Here is a 12,500-nt window from a genome sequence, read left to right on the forward strand (position 1 = left end):
AAAAGCCCTCTAAACCATACGTGCGCGGTTGGATCTGTTTAAGTATAATTAATCCTGGTATGTTTGATTTGATTTTTAGCTTTGTGTGTGTAAACAGAGACTCTCCCCAGAGGCAGATGCATGCTGGGTTTGCCCTCTCACAGTCGATGCTATTAGCTCTCTGTGCCGTCTTCTCCGGTATGTGCACTTTCTGTGTCTTGTAGACAAAAATAAGCAAGAAATTTTATCACATGCCACTGGGAAAACACATATTGGGATGTTGCTTAAGCTGGCCTTAATCACCGTAAGAACTCCCAAAACGCCAAAGTCTGTGGCAGACAATATAGGAAAGTCTTTTTCGGGCCCGTGAACCAGAGCAGATCAGCTTCTGATAACATGTGAGATAGTTCATCCCATAGGAAAGACAAATCGCAAAGGAGCGCTCTATAATATCTCAATTGTTTTTCTCAGACAGAAATGAGAAGTAATGGAGAGCAAAAGCACAAACCTTTCAGCTTTCATTTTCTAAGAACAAGACCCCAGTAACCTCATATTCTCTATAGCTGCTTCAGAGTTTCAGAAGAGACACATTTTTAAGTGCGAAATATATTTTTATGTCAAGAGGTGCCCAAAACAGGGTCTATGGGACAAAATGGGGGGGGGGGGGGGGGAAATTCCATTAGAAAATATCTTCAGTTATAATGATTTATTTATGTATTTGTTTACTTTATTTTTGTTGTTAAAAAAGTGAATTTGATTTAAAAATGTACTTTTTAAAACCTTTTTTATTTAATTCATTTTAATATAATATAGTTAGATATAACACAACATCATTCATTTTTTGTTTTATTTTTGCATTGAAAAGTAAAAAAGAAATTTAGAAAGAAATTGAAAAATGTCAGATTTTTTTTAAAATGTATTTAAATTTTAATGTAATATAATTTTGATGTAAAATGCAAGTGAATTTGATTAAAAATGAATGTATATTTTAATACAAAAATATTAAATATATAACATATGAATCTGAATATAAAATGCAACATTTAGTTTTGGCCTACTGCCCTCAATTAAAAACTTTGTAAATTTCTTTACATTCATTTTATACCTCTAGATCCTTTCTATATGTAAATAATTGTCTCATTTGAGTCTCTAGGATAAATATCTGACACAAAATTGACACGTTTTGTTGTGTTTTTTTATAGCTTTGAAATGTAAAAAACAATATCTGAGTTTGATTGAAAATGTAAAAAAATATTATTCATTTTTGTGTTATTATTTACATTTTTAAAAAATGTTGTACATTATAATATAATATAGTTAGATAAATTAATTTAATAATGTAAAAACATTGGCTAAGTTGATACATTTTAATACACATGAATTTAATTGCAAAACAGTTTAAAAATGTCAGATCATTTTGTAATTATTTAATTTATTAAAAATGCTATACATTTTAATATAATTAGATATAATACAACATTCAGCATTCATGATGCAACTTACATTTTTTAATTAATTTTGGATGTAAAAAAAGTGAATTTGATTTGAAAAATAATATATAATTTAATATAAAAATAAAACATTTTAATGTAAAATAATATGGTAAAAAATGTAATATAAAATAAAATAATGATTGTTTTATTTTAGCTTTGAAATGTAAAAAACTATATCCGAGTTTTTAAGAAAAAATTTAAGAAATATTTACATTTTTGATTAATTTAATTACAATTACAAATGTAATACAGTATAGTTACTACAACATTCATCATTCATAATGCAACTTTCATGTTTTGTTTATTTTTAGATGTGAAAAACAATTTGATTTAATAAATAATTTTATAATGAAAAACCTTTTTTTATTTAATGCATTTTAATACATTTTCATTTAATAAACAATATCATATATATAGATAAAATGCAACATTTAATTTAGTGAGGGCCCTCAAGTATAAAGACCTTGATCATCTCTGATTTACATTTATTTTATACCTTCATATTCTTTCTATATGTAAATAATTGTGTCCTTTGGAGAAACATCTCAAAACTAAAGTTTTGAAAAGTAAAAAAAAAAAAACGAATTGGCTTAAACATTTTAAAATAGTATTTAAGTTTTTGTTCGAAAATTTACATTTTTAAAAAATGTTATTCTTTTTAATACATTCAAATTGGATATTGTGCAGCATTCATTTTTGCCCCATGCCCCTCAAGCAAGGTTGATATTTGGCCCTCCGTATTAAAATGTTGTGCATCTGATTCATTTTAGACTTAAGTGTCTAGAAGAAAAATTGCTGGTGAAAGCATCCGAGGTCTGCATTATGTCTCGCTGCGGAGCAATAAAGCTGTCTGGTTAGTGTGTGTTTCTGTCTTAGCTTTAGGTAATATTCATTAATGTCAAGACGTTTTTAGCTGGAAGAGTTATTATATCAATTATTTGCAAATAACAAAGCGTGGAGGGCGAAATGTGACATTTACAGGTTTAATAATATTATTTTGCCTGCACAACTCACATCTGTACTCATATGCCACGGTAAAAGTTTATTTCCTGTGATTAATAATGGTAAGAGTAATAATGGTAACCCTTGCCCAAAGACATTAGACACAAAAACTCAATTACAGCAGCAGACTGTGGCCAATGCCGCAGAGACTATTAATAAGAAATGTAATTATTTTTACATTAACTCTAATACGCGACCCATCCGAGAGTGAATGATTACTCAAGAACACATAGCAGCTTGTGTTTGCCAGCAGTACTTTTTGAAAAGATTGGTCTTTTCTGTTTCTTCCCAGGCCCCAAGAGATTCCCCGTCAGTCAGGCAAGAGTCCGCTTTAGCGTCAGACAGCCGTGTCTTTCCGCTCACCGATGCGACGAGATCGGATTCCCGTGCCCTTTAACCTGGCGTTGGCGTTACAGAACATTCATGAGCCGGTGCATATAAAAAGAGATGAGTATGAAATGAATTAACCCAGAGATATGGCTTGGGTAGCAGACAGAATGCGGCGTTCTGCCGCTGGGGAACACGGTTCAATCCTATTTGCATGAACGTTGAGAGAGGGTTAGAGTAAAAGATCTGTGGGAAGGAACTGCTCATGTTTTACAGCACGTTAGGCAGTTCCGCGCCATTTTATCTCATGACTATTAACGACATGCACGTGTTGGAGCGTGTTAATAACTCATCGGGAAAGTTTCGCACTCACACTCTGATCAACACCACATGCAATGTTAAAAATAAAGCTTCTAAAAGGAGGTTTTCACAGTGATGCCAATGGAAGAACCATACTGAAACATTTCAGTCAACAGTTCTTACAAGAACTGTTATTTTCTTAGTTTAAATATTTATTTTTAACTAGTGTGTTTTCATGGTACCAATATTTCAGTAGTCAGTAAAACTTTCATGGTTCTTAGTACTAAATCCAGTACTATTGTCTTTTTTTAATATTTGAAAATGTATTAAACTGAATTATTCAATTTAAATTTTATTTTATTAATAATTATAAATAATGTGTTAAAACAGCATGTAGCCTTTAAGTATTGTTAAATTATGTAAACATCGAAGTTAAACGATCTATTGAAATTAAGTAGTGAGTAATTTATCAAAAATGTAGTAGAAAAATGTGTAATTTTAGTTAGTAAAATAAAATTTTTGTAAAATGCAAAAATGTGTGTTGTTTATGGTATTGCCATTTCAGATCCATTTTCGCATTTTTATATGATTTTCCCTTCTGAAAATTTACAGTGTTTACACAATAGCATGAATTATACAGTTGAAGGTTGCAGAATTTGCAAAATGTTAATTATTTTAGCAAAATAAGAGGGATTATGCAAAATGCATGTTATTTTTTATTTAGTACTGACCTCAGTAAGATATTTCACATATAGTCCACAAGCGAAAATAATAGCTGAATTTATAAACTTGACCATGTTCAAAAGTTTACATACACTTGATTCTTAATACTGTGTTGTTACCTGAATAATCCACAGCTTTTTTTGTTTTGTTTTAGTGAAACCAACCACTGTTTGGTTTTTCAGCATTTTTGTCTATTTGAACCCTTTCCAACAATGACTGAATGATTTTGAGATCTATCTTTTCACACTGAGGACAACTGAGGGACTCAGATATGCAACTATTACAGAAGGTTCAAATGCTCACTGATGCTCCAGAAGGAAACACAATGCATTGAGAGCCAGGGGTATAAACTTTTAAACAGAATTAATGATGTGTAATTTTTTTCTTATTTTGCCTAAATATCTTTTTTTCATTTAGTACTGCCATTCAGAAGCTACAGATAATTACATGTTCCCCAGAAGACAAAATATTAAGTAATATTTACCCCGATCTTCAAATTCCAAAAGTTTTCACCCTCCCGCTCTTAATGCATTGTTTTTTTTCTTCTGAAGCATCAGTGAGGGTTTGAACCTTCTGTAATAGTTGCATATGAGTCCCTCAGTTGTCCTCAGTGTGAAAAGATGGATCTCAAAATCATACAGTCATTGTTGAAAAGCGTGCAAATACACAGAAATGCTGAAAAGCCAAATTAAATGTGGGACCTGAAGGATTTTTCTGAAGAACAGCAGGCAGTTTAACTGTTCAAGACAAACAAGGGACTCATGAACAACTATCACTAAAAAAAGCCAGGTCAGGTCAGTACTACAGTAAATAAAAAATAATGCATTTTGTATGATCTTATTTTGTTAAAATAATCAACATTTTGCAGATTCTACAAGGTGTATGTAAACTTTTGACTTCAACTACTCTTGTACATTTATTCACATTATGATTGGTTATATACAGAAACAGAAGAAAGGCCGCTCTCTTTATAATAAATAAAGCAGTGCAAGCTCACTGATTGAAAAACTCCTGTTACAATAATAATAATAATAATAAACTGTCTATAAAGCACAATGAATCTCGTTTACATAGTTACTATACTTTGTTGGTTATAGCAAAATGATTCATGAGCACAGAACAAGCTCTGATTCTAAATCAGAATGTCCAGTATAGTTACATTAGTACATAGTATAGAAAGGCTAGTATAGTTACATTTTCAAAATTTAATAAGATGTAATATACGTCTCAGGTGTCCCCAGAATGTGTCTGTAAAGTTTCAGCTTAAAGTACCCCACAGATCATTTATTATATAATTTTCAAAATGCCTATTTTGAGTGAAAGCATAAACACGCTGTTTTCGTGTGGCTCTTTAAATGCAAATGAGCTGCTGCTTCCTGCCCCGTTTTTTTTTTTAAAACAGGACTATGCCTTTACAGCTCGTACCTCAGATACTTGCTTAAAAACATCTGTTTGGTTTCAATTTTCACATCTATCGCACTGAAATCATGAGTTTTAATCCATATTAGTTTAAACTTCTGATATAGGGTTTTCCAAAGCACACGCATACGAAGCACAAACACAGAAAGCAGCTGTCACGTGACATGTGAGTACTAAACCTACTTCTCCTTCATGTCTTATTGCGCTTAAACTGTCAGATACACACAAGTTTGTGTTAAAAACACACAGGAGTTACAAAAACAGTCAGTTATGTCTGTGAAGGTAAACAGCTGAGAAAGAAATCTCATGTTTATATTAGATTTGTGTGGCAGCAGTGTAATATACAGTAAATAAATCAATTAATCCACTGCTCTCTTGTCTCATTGGAGGCTGGGACTCTTAATAGTGTTCTGTGTTCATCTGTGCAGGCACAGACAGAACAGTTAGCATGTTTTGCTTGAACTTTTGCCATGACATTAGAAGTGGTACACCGTTGTCGCTTGCGAAAACAAAATGATGGCACCGTGGGTGGAAACATGCAGATTAAGGGGCGGTAATATTATAATAAGATCACAGGAGATGGGAAATCTCCCAACCTTTTTCACATTTTCTGGGTTGATAGATGCACCAGGGACCAGATTATAGCACTTAAACACGGAAAAAGTCCGATTTTCATGAAATGTTACCTTTAAATTTTTCCACTGTAAAGAAACTTTTAAGCAGTGTTGTTTTCATCAACGATGACGATGACGAAATCATTTCGTTGACGCCACTTTTTTTCATGACGATAACGAGACGATGACTACATAAAAATGGCTCTTTGATGACTAAAACATGACGAGACGTGTGTGAGTTTTCGTTGACGAGACGAGAATAGACGAAAATGTTAGTCGTTTAAAATGCATGACATTTCTGCTTATTGTGCATGCCAATTAAAACCTTAAAAGTATCTGCCGCTATGGCAAGCCATTTTAGCATTAAATACTCTTTGCCATACTAGTATGGCAAGCCATTTTATCATTCTATCCTTGTTTGGTTACGCCCACCACCTGGCGTGCAGCGCACAACATGCTCAACATGTCACATTGTTGTCACTCAGACAGACAGACGATTAACCATGATGGCGGCAGTTTGCAAACAGGGTGGTCGCAAACGGCGAGAGGACCTATGGGTGCATTTCAAATATGTGACCCTGGACCACAAAACCAGTCATAAGGTTAAATTTGACAAAACTGAGACTTATACATCATATGAAAGCTCAATAAATAAGCTTTCTATTGATGTATGGTTTGTTAGGATAGGACAATATTTGGCTGAGATACATCTATTTGAAATCAGAAATCTGAGGATGCAAAAAAATCAAAAATACTGAGAAAATCACCTTTAAAGTTGTCCAAATTAAGTTCTTAACAATGCATATTACAAACCAAAAATTACATTTTGATATGTTTACAGTAGGAATTTTACAAAAAATCTTCATGGAACATGAACTTTACTTAATTTCTTAATGATTTTTGGCATAAAAGAAAAATCTAAAATTTTGACCCATGCAATGTATTTTTGGCTATTGCTACAAATATACCCCAGCGACTTAAGACTGGTTTTGTGGTCCAGGGTCACATATATGTATTTTATGTCTAAAACCATTCCTTCATTATTGTAATTATTGGTGAAAATAGTCGATCAGGAAGCTCACAATGTGTTGAACTATAGATCTGCTATTTTCACAACTTATAAGTGACACAACCCAACAGCAAAATACTTACTGACCTACATTAATTTGTTAAAAGACTACTTTTCCCCGTTTTTTGACTAAAACTAGACTAAAACCTTTTTAAAATTGGACTAAAACTATCACATATGTGACCCTGGACCACAAAACCAGTCTTAAGTCGCTGGGGTATACTTGTAGCAATAGCCAAAAATACATTGTATGGGTCAAAATTATTGATTTTTCTTTTATGTCAAAAATCATTAGGATATTAAGTAAAGATCGTGTTCCATGAAGATTTTTTGTAAAATTCCTACTGTAAACCTATCAAAGTGTAATTTTTGATTAGTAATATGCATTGTTAAGAACTTAATTTGGACAACTTTAAAGGTGATTTTCTCAGTATTTTCATTTTTTTGCACCCTCAGATTCCAGATTTTCCAATAGATTTATTTCGGCCAAATATTGTCCTATCCTAACAAACCATACATCAATAGAAAGCTTATTTATTGAGCTTTCATATGATGTATACATCTCAGTTTTGTAAAATTTTACCTTATGAGTGGTTTTGTGGTCCAGGGTCACATATAGAAGTGACTAAAATTTGACTAAAACTAATAAGCATTTTAGTCCAAAAGACTAAGACTAAGACTAAGACTAAATCTAAGAACAACACTGCTTTTAAGGTTCCGTGGATGATCAAGGTTCTTCATTGAACCGTCAGTGCCAATACAAAACCTTTATTTTTATTAGGTGAGACGACTGTGAAATATGTTTGTCTGTGTGCCTAATGAAAGAGGATTATTTGCAGTGTCGCGTGTGGAAGTGTTTCTTGAGGCTAGGCTCCGTGGAAGACTGCTTTATGGCATTAGTAGTCATTGCTCACAGTCGGCGCACGAGCCCCGGGGCACAGCGGCACGCGTTAATTACTTCACTAATGACCCTTTGTGAGAGAATCAAGCTGTGGCTGTGGAGCGGTTCCCGAATCTCTCTCCTCCCCTCATTCTGCCTCTCCCATCATCCCCTCCCTGTCACTCCTCTCATATCTACTGTACTACCTATCCATTGACGAGCATCTTGTCTTCACCTGTTTTTAACCATTTTATTATGTCTTGTGATGTGCAATCGCTCTCCTCCATTTAGATCCAATGCACTATGGTCACAGATTTTTCATGCTCACACTGTATTGAATTTTTAAGTAGAAAGACTGAAATATTATTTTCTTGTAAAACACGCTCCAATATTCTTTGTTTTATTTATAACTCATCAAAAAATCATTTTACAGTGCATGAAAGACGGCTGATCACCAGGGCTGCACACGCCAGCTGAGCGACTGCCATTGAGAAGAATGGGAATGCTGACGGATAGCTTTCTCCAAAAATATTAGTCATAAATAGGTAAATGCAGTCCATGTTGCCACAGGGAACACTGCCATCTTGGCCATCCATTTATCTCTTTTCATTTCAATTTAGTTTTAGTATTTTTTCGTGCTTTTTTAAATGTTAATATTTTTGTTATTTTTCTATATCTAGCTTTATTTATATTTCAGTTGTAGTCATTTTAGTACTTCAACATATGTTTTTCTACTTAGTTGCAATGCATCACATTTTTCATCTAATATGTATGTATTATTTCATCTTAATTTTAATTACGGAAACGTTTTAATAGACCTTTTTCATAGACTGTGATAATGCATTTCCACTGTTAATATCTAGCAATTATTATATATATATATATACACTACCAGTCAGAAGTTTTTGAACAGGAAAATTTTAAGAAGTCTCTTCTGCTCACCAAGCCTGCATTTATTTGATCCAAAGTACAATTAAAAACTGTAAAAATGTGAAATATTTTGTATTATTTAAAATAAGGGTTTTCTATTTGAATATATTTTAAAATGTAATTTATTCTTTTGATCAAAGCTACATTTTCAGCATCATTACTCCATTATTAAGTGTCACGTGATCCTTGAGAAATCATTATAATATGCTGATTTGCTGCTCAGGAGACATTTTTTATTAATGTTATTATCAATATTTAAAACAGTTGAGTAGATCACCATTTATCTGAAATAAAAAGGCTTTGTAACATTATACACTATACAATTTTTTTTTTTTTAGGAAAAAATGAGAAATTATTACTTTCATTTAGCAAGGATGCTTTAAATTGATCAAAAATGATGGAAAAAACATTTATAATGTCAAAAAATTTCAGATAAATGCTGTTTTTCTGAACTTTCTTCATCAAAGAAACCTGAAAAAGCTTTCTCAGCTGTTTTCAACATAATAATAAATGTTTATAATTGTTTTCAGCAGCATATCAGAATATTAGAATGATTTCTGATGAATCATGTGACTGGAGTAATGGTGCTAAAAATTCAGCGTTGAAACCACAGGAATAAATTACATTTTAAAATATATATATAAATAGAAAACAGTTATTTTAAATAGTAAAAATATTTCAAAATTGTGCTGTTTCTACTGTACTTTAGCTCAAATAAATGCAGGCTTGGTGAGCAGAAGAGACTTCTTAAAAAAAAATCTTGCAGTGTATTTTCATTATTATTTAAATGTAATGTATGTTTGTAACACTATACTTTGTGTTACTACCTTGGCATTAAATTACAGAAAACTAGTTACTGCTTAAGTGTTTCTAATACAATGTCTGAGGGATTCACAGCAGATTTGAAAAATCATCTCACAAAAAATATATATTTTGTAGTTTCTGTTCAACATTACAGATGTTTATGACAACTTCTGCTTCTCTGAACCCTGGAAATGTAAAAAGTGTCTATAGTTTTAGTTAACAATAGTTTTGGTTATCAAAAACAACACTAATAGATTTAACCATTTAATTACACCTTGTGATGTGCAATTGCTCTCTTCCATTCAGATGCAATGCACCATGTTTGACGTCAGACTTTTTGTGCCCAGGAATGATGGCAAACCACTAGGGCTGCATGCGCCAGCTGAGCGACTGCCATTGAGAAGAATGGGAATGCTGACGGATAGCTTTCTCCAGGTATATTTTTGTCTTAAATAGGTAAATGCACGACTGTGCAGGAATGGAGCCCATGTTGCCGCAGGGAACACTGCCATCCTATACCACCTGGCTCTGATGGATGTTATGTGTGTTTTTGTATTATTATATTGCACCTTTTTCATTAATGATGAACCACATTCCCAGTGAAAATTAATTAACTAAGTCTTTATGGGCATCCAGTTTTAGTATTATTTACATACTATTATAGTCTTTATTATGTAGCTTTTATTTTTTATAGTTTAGTTTGAGTAATTTTAGTACTTTAATGTATATTTTTTGATATTTTGTTTAATGTCCCATTTTATTTCAGTTACTAAGAGTGTTTATGAAAAGTTTAAGTTTTAGTTAACTGTGCAATATGCACACGGATGCTCTTTTCTAGCTCTCAGTTAGACTAATCTTCCAAGGACTGCTAGTTCTAAAGTACTAAGACACAAACAAGAGGTGGCAGCTACTGCTCCCCAGAGACATAATCATTCGTCTAAGGCCAGATTGAGTGTTAATGCCTTGTTTAACCACATTCACATCTTTATAAACACTACAGCAGCCCTAGTGGGAACAACTAGCTATTCCCTCCTAGCCAGATCAATAGATAGAGACATATTTTGTCCTTTGAGCTCGAGACATATGCTGTAGAGCGCTTGACACTCTGGAACTCAAATATAATCTGGCAGATGGAGAAAAATGTTGATTTGATGTATTTCATCTGTAAACTGAGATGTAAATCATTTTATTGGCTGTAAAAGTTGCAGGAAACGATTACAGAGTCGTATATCTGTTGTTATTGGACGTTAAAACTGAATCCCTGTGATGTGAAACCACTGCGCAGTGACAAAAGAAATACATCAAGCAGTTAGTCATGGCATATTGCAAATGAAAAATCCTTTGATTCCATGTGTGGGACTGAAAATGAAACGGAGGTAGAGGCATAGTTCAGCCATGAATGAGAGTGCTGTCACCCTCATGCCATGCTAACTATATATTATAATTTGCACTTAAATTATATTGACTTATCTACATTTCAATGCGAAAATAAAACAAAAAATGTAAAAGATAAATTAAAAAATATGTGCTTCAATTGCATCTCTCTTAAGGTTCAGATCTCTTGTAATTAGATTGTTCATTAATTGTAATCAATTGCAATTAGAATTTGGAAAAATGCACTAAAATGTAAAAGATATTAAAGTGCAATTAGAATGTTTAATTTTAAAGAAGTAGAATTAAAGTATATACATATTCAAAGAAATTTCAAAGAAATTCAAATAAAAAAAATTTCAATGTTGGTTTGACAAAGACTTATACGGTCTTTAGGTCTTAAAGATAGATTGCATCTATATATATTTCATCTGTAACAGTTTACTGGCATATTAAAATGGATAATGTCAATATATATAATGTCAATTTTGTTGAGTTATAGAATTTTTTATTTAACCCCTATTCAACAGGTAGGTAACAAACTGTCTTAAAACGCAATTAAGCCTTTAGAAACTTAGAATTAGCTTGGGGTTTACACATGCATGCATTCAGCCCATGCATGTGCTGAAGTTGAGTAGCAAATATGTCAACAGTCAACAGAGCTCTAGAGAAGCTATAGAGAAGAAATAGTTTTATTATATTAGAAAGTCTAAGGATTAAACATTAAACATTAAACATTAAATCTTCGTAGAGACACAGCTGGCAGCCTTATTCCTTAGTTTACCAGAAAACCTTTGAAGGTGTTGAACAAAAAAAGCACAATATCGTAAAATCTTTGATCGGAGCAACTGAGAAAAACCTGCAATGTACAGCCAAAGACTTGCAAGACGACCCGATGAAAGGAGGAAAAACATTTCAATGCAGAGTATAAGATGAACACTAGACAAGTATAGCCTTCATGTTGAGGCATCTTGCCGAATACCGATCTTGACCAAGAAGAACAAAAAGGCAGAGTTGAACATGTTAAAATTCATTTGGATAGACCTGTGGAGTTCTAGAAAAATGTTTTATGGAGTGATGTGACCAAACTGGAACTTTTTGGACCCATGGATCAGCAGTATGTCTGGTGCAAAAAAGGCAAAGCTTATAAGCAGAAGAACACCGTCTCCGTAGTCAAACATGGAGGTGGGCCAGTCCTGTTATGGGGTTGTTTTACTGTAGCAGGAAGTGGAAAACATGACCATATGAAGGATATCATGGAATCTATGAAGTATCTGGACATTTTGGCAAGAATTGGGATTCCTTTGGTGCAAAGACTGAAGCTGATGATCAATAGACTTTCCTGCAGGAAAGCTCTCCCAAAGTATACATTCAAAATCTACTTATGCTAGGTTTAGGGAATTTAAAGAAAGCAGTAAGTTAAAAAAAAGTAAAAAAAATAAAACAAAGATTATCAGTGATCTGAAAGCTTTTTCAGGCGAGGAATGGGCCAAAATAGCAGTAGAGAGGTGACAGAAGCTTCTAAGCAAAAGAAGAATAAAAAGAATAAACGATTCTGCGCCAAATTTTACGTTTGGACCCAATTTGAT

General features: G+C 32.9%; 1 protein-coding gene across 1 annotated transcript in view; it reads left to right on the forward strand.

The window, feature by feature from the left end:
• The window catches only part of rftn1b (raftlin, lipid raft linker 1b), a 134,264-nt gene that overhangs the window by 12,739 nt on the left and 109,025 nt on the right, over window positions 1-12,500 (forward strand). The gene's annotated exons all lie outside the window — the stretch shown is intronic.

Source organism: Garra rufa, chromosome 9 (genome assembly GCF_049309525.1).
Source record: "Garra rufa chromosome 9, GarRuf1.0, whole genome shotgun sequence".
Taxonomy (NCBI): Eukaryota; Metazoa; Chordata; class Actinopteri; order Cypriniformes; family Cyprinidae; genus Garra; species Garra rufa.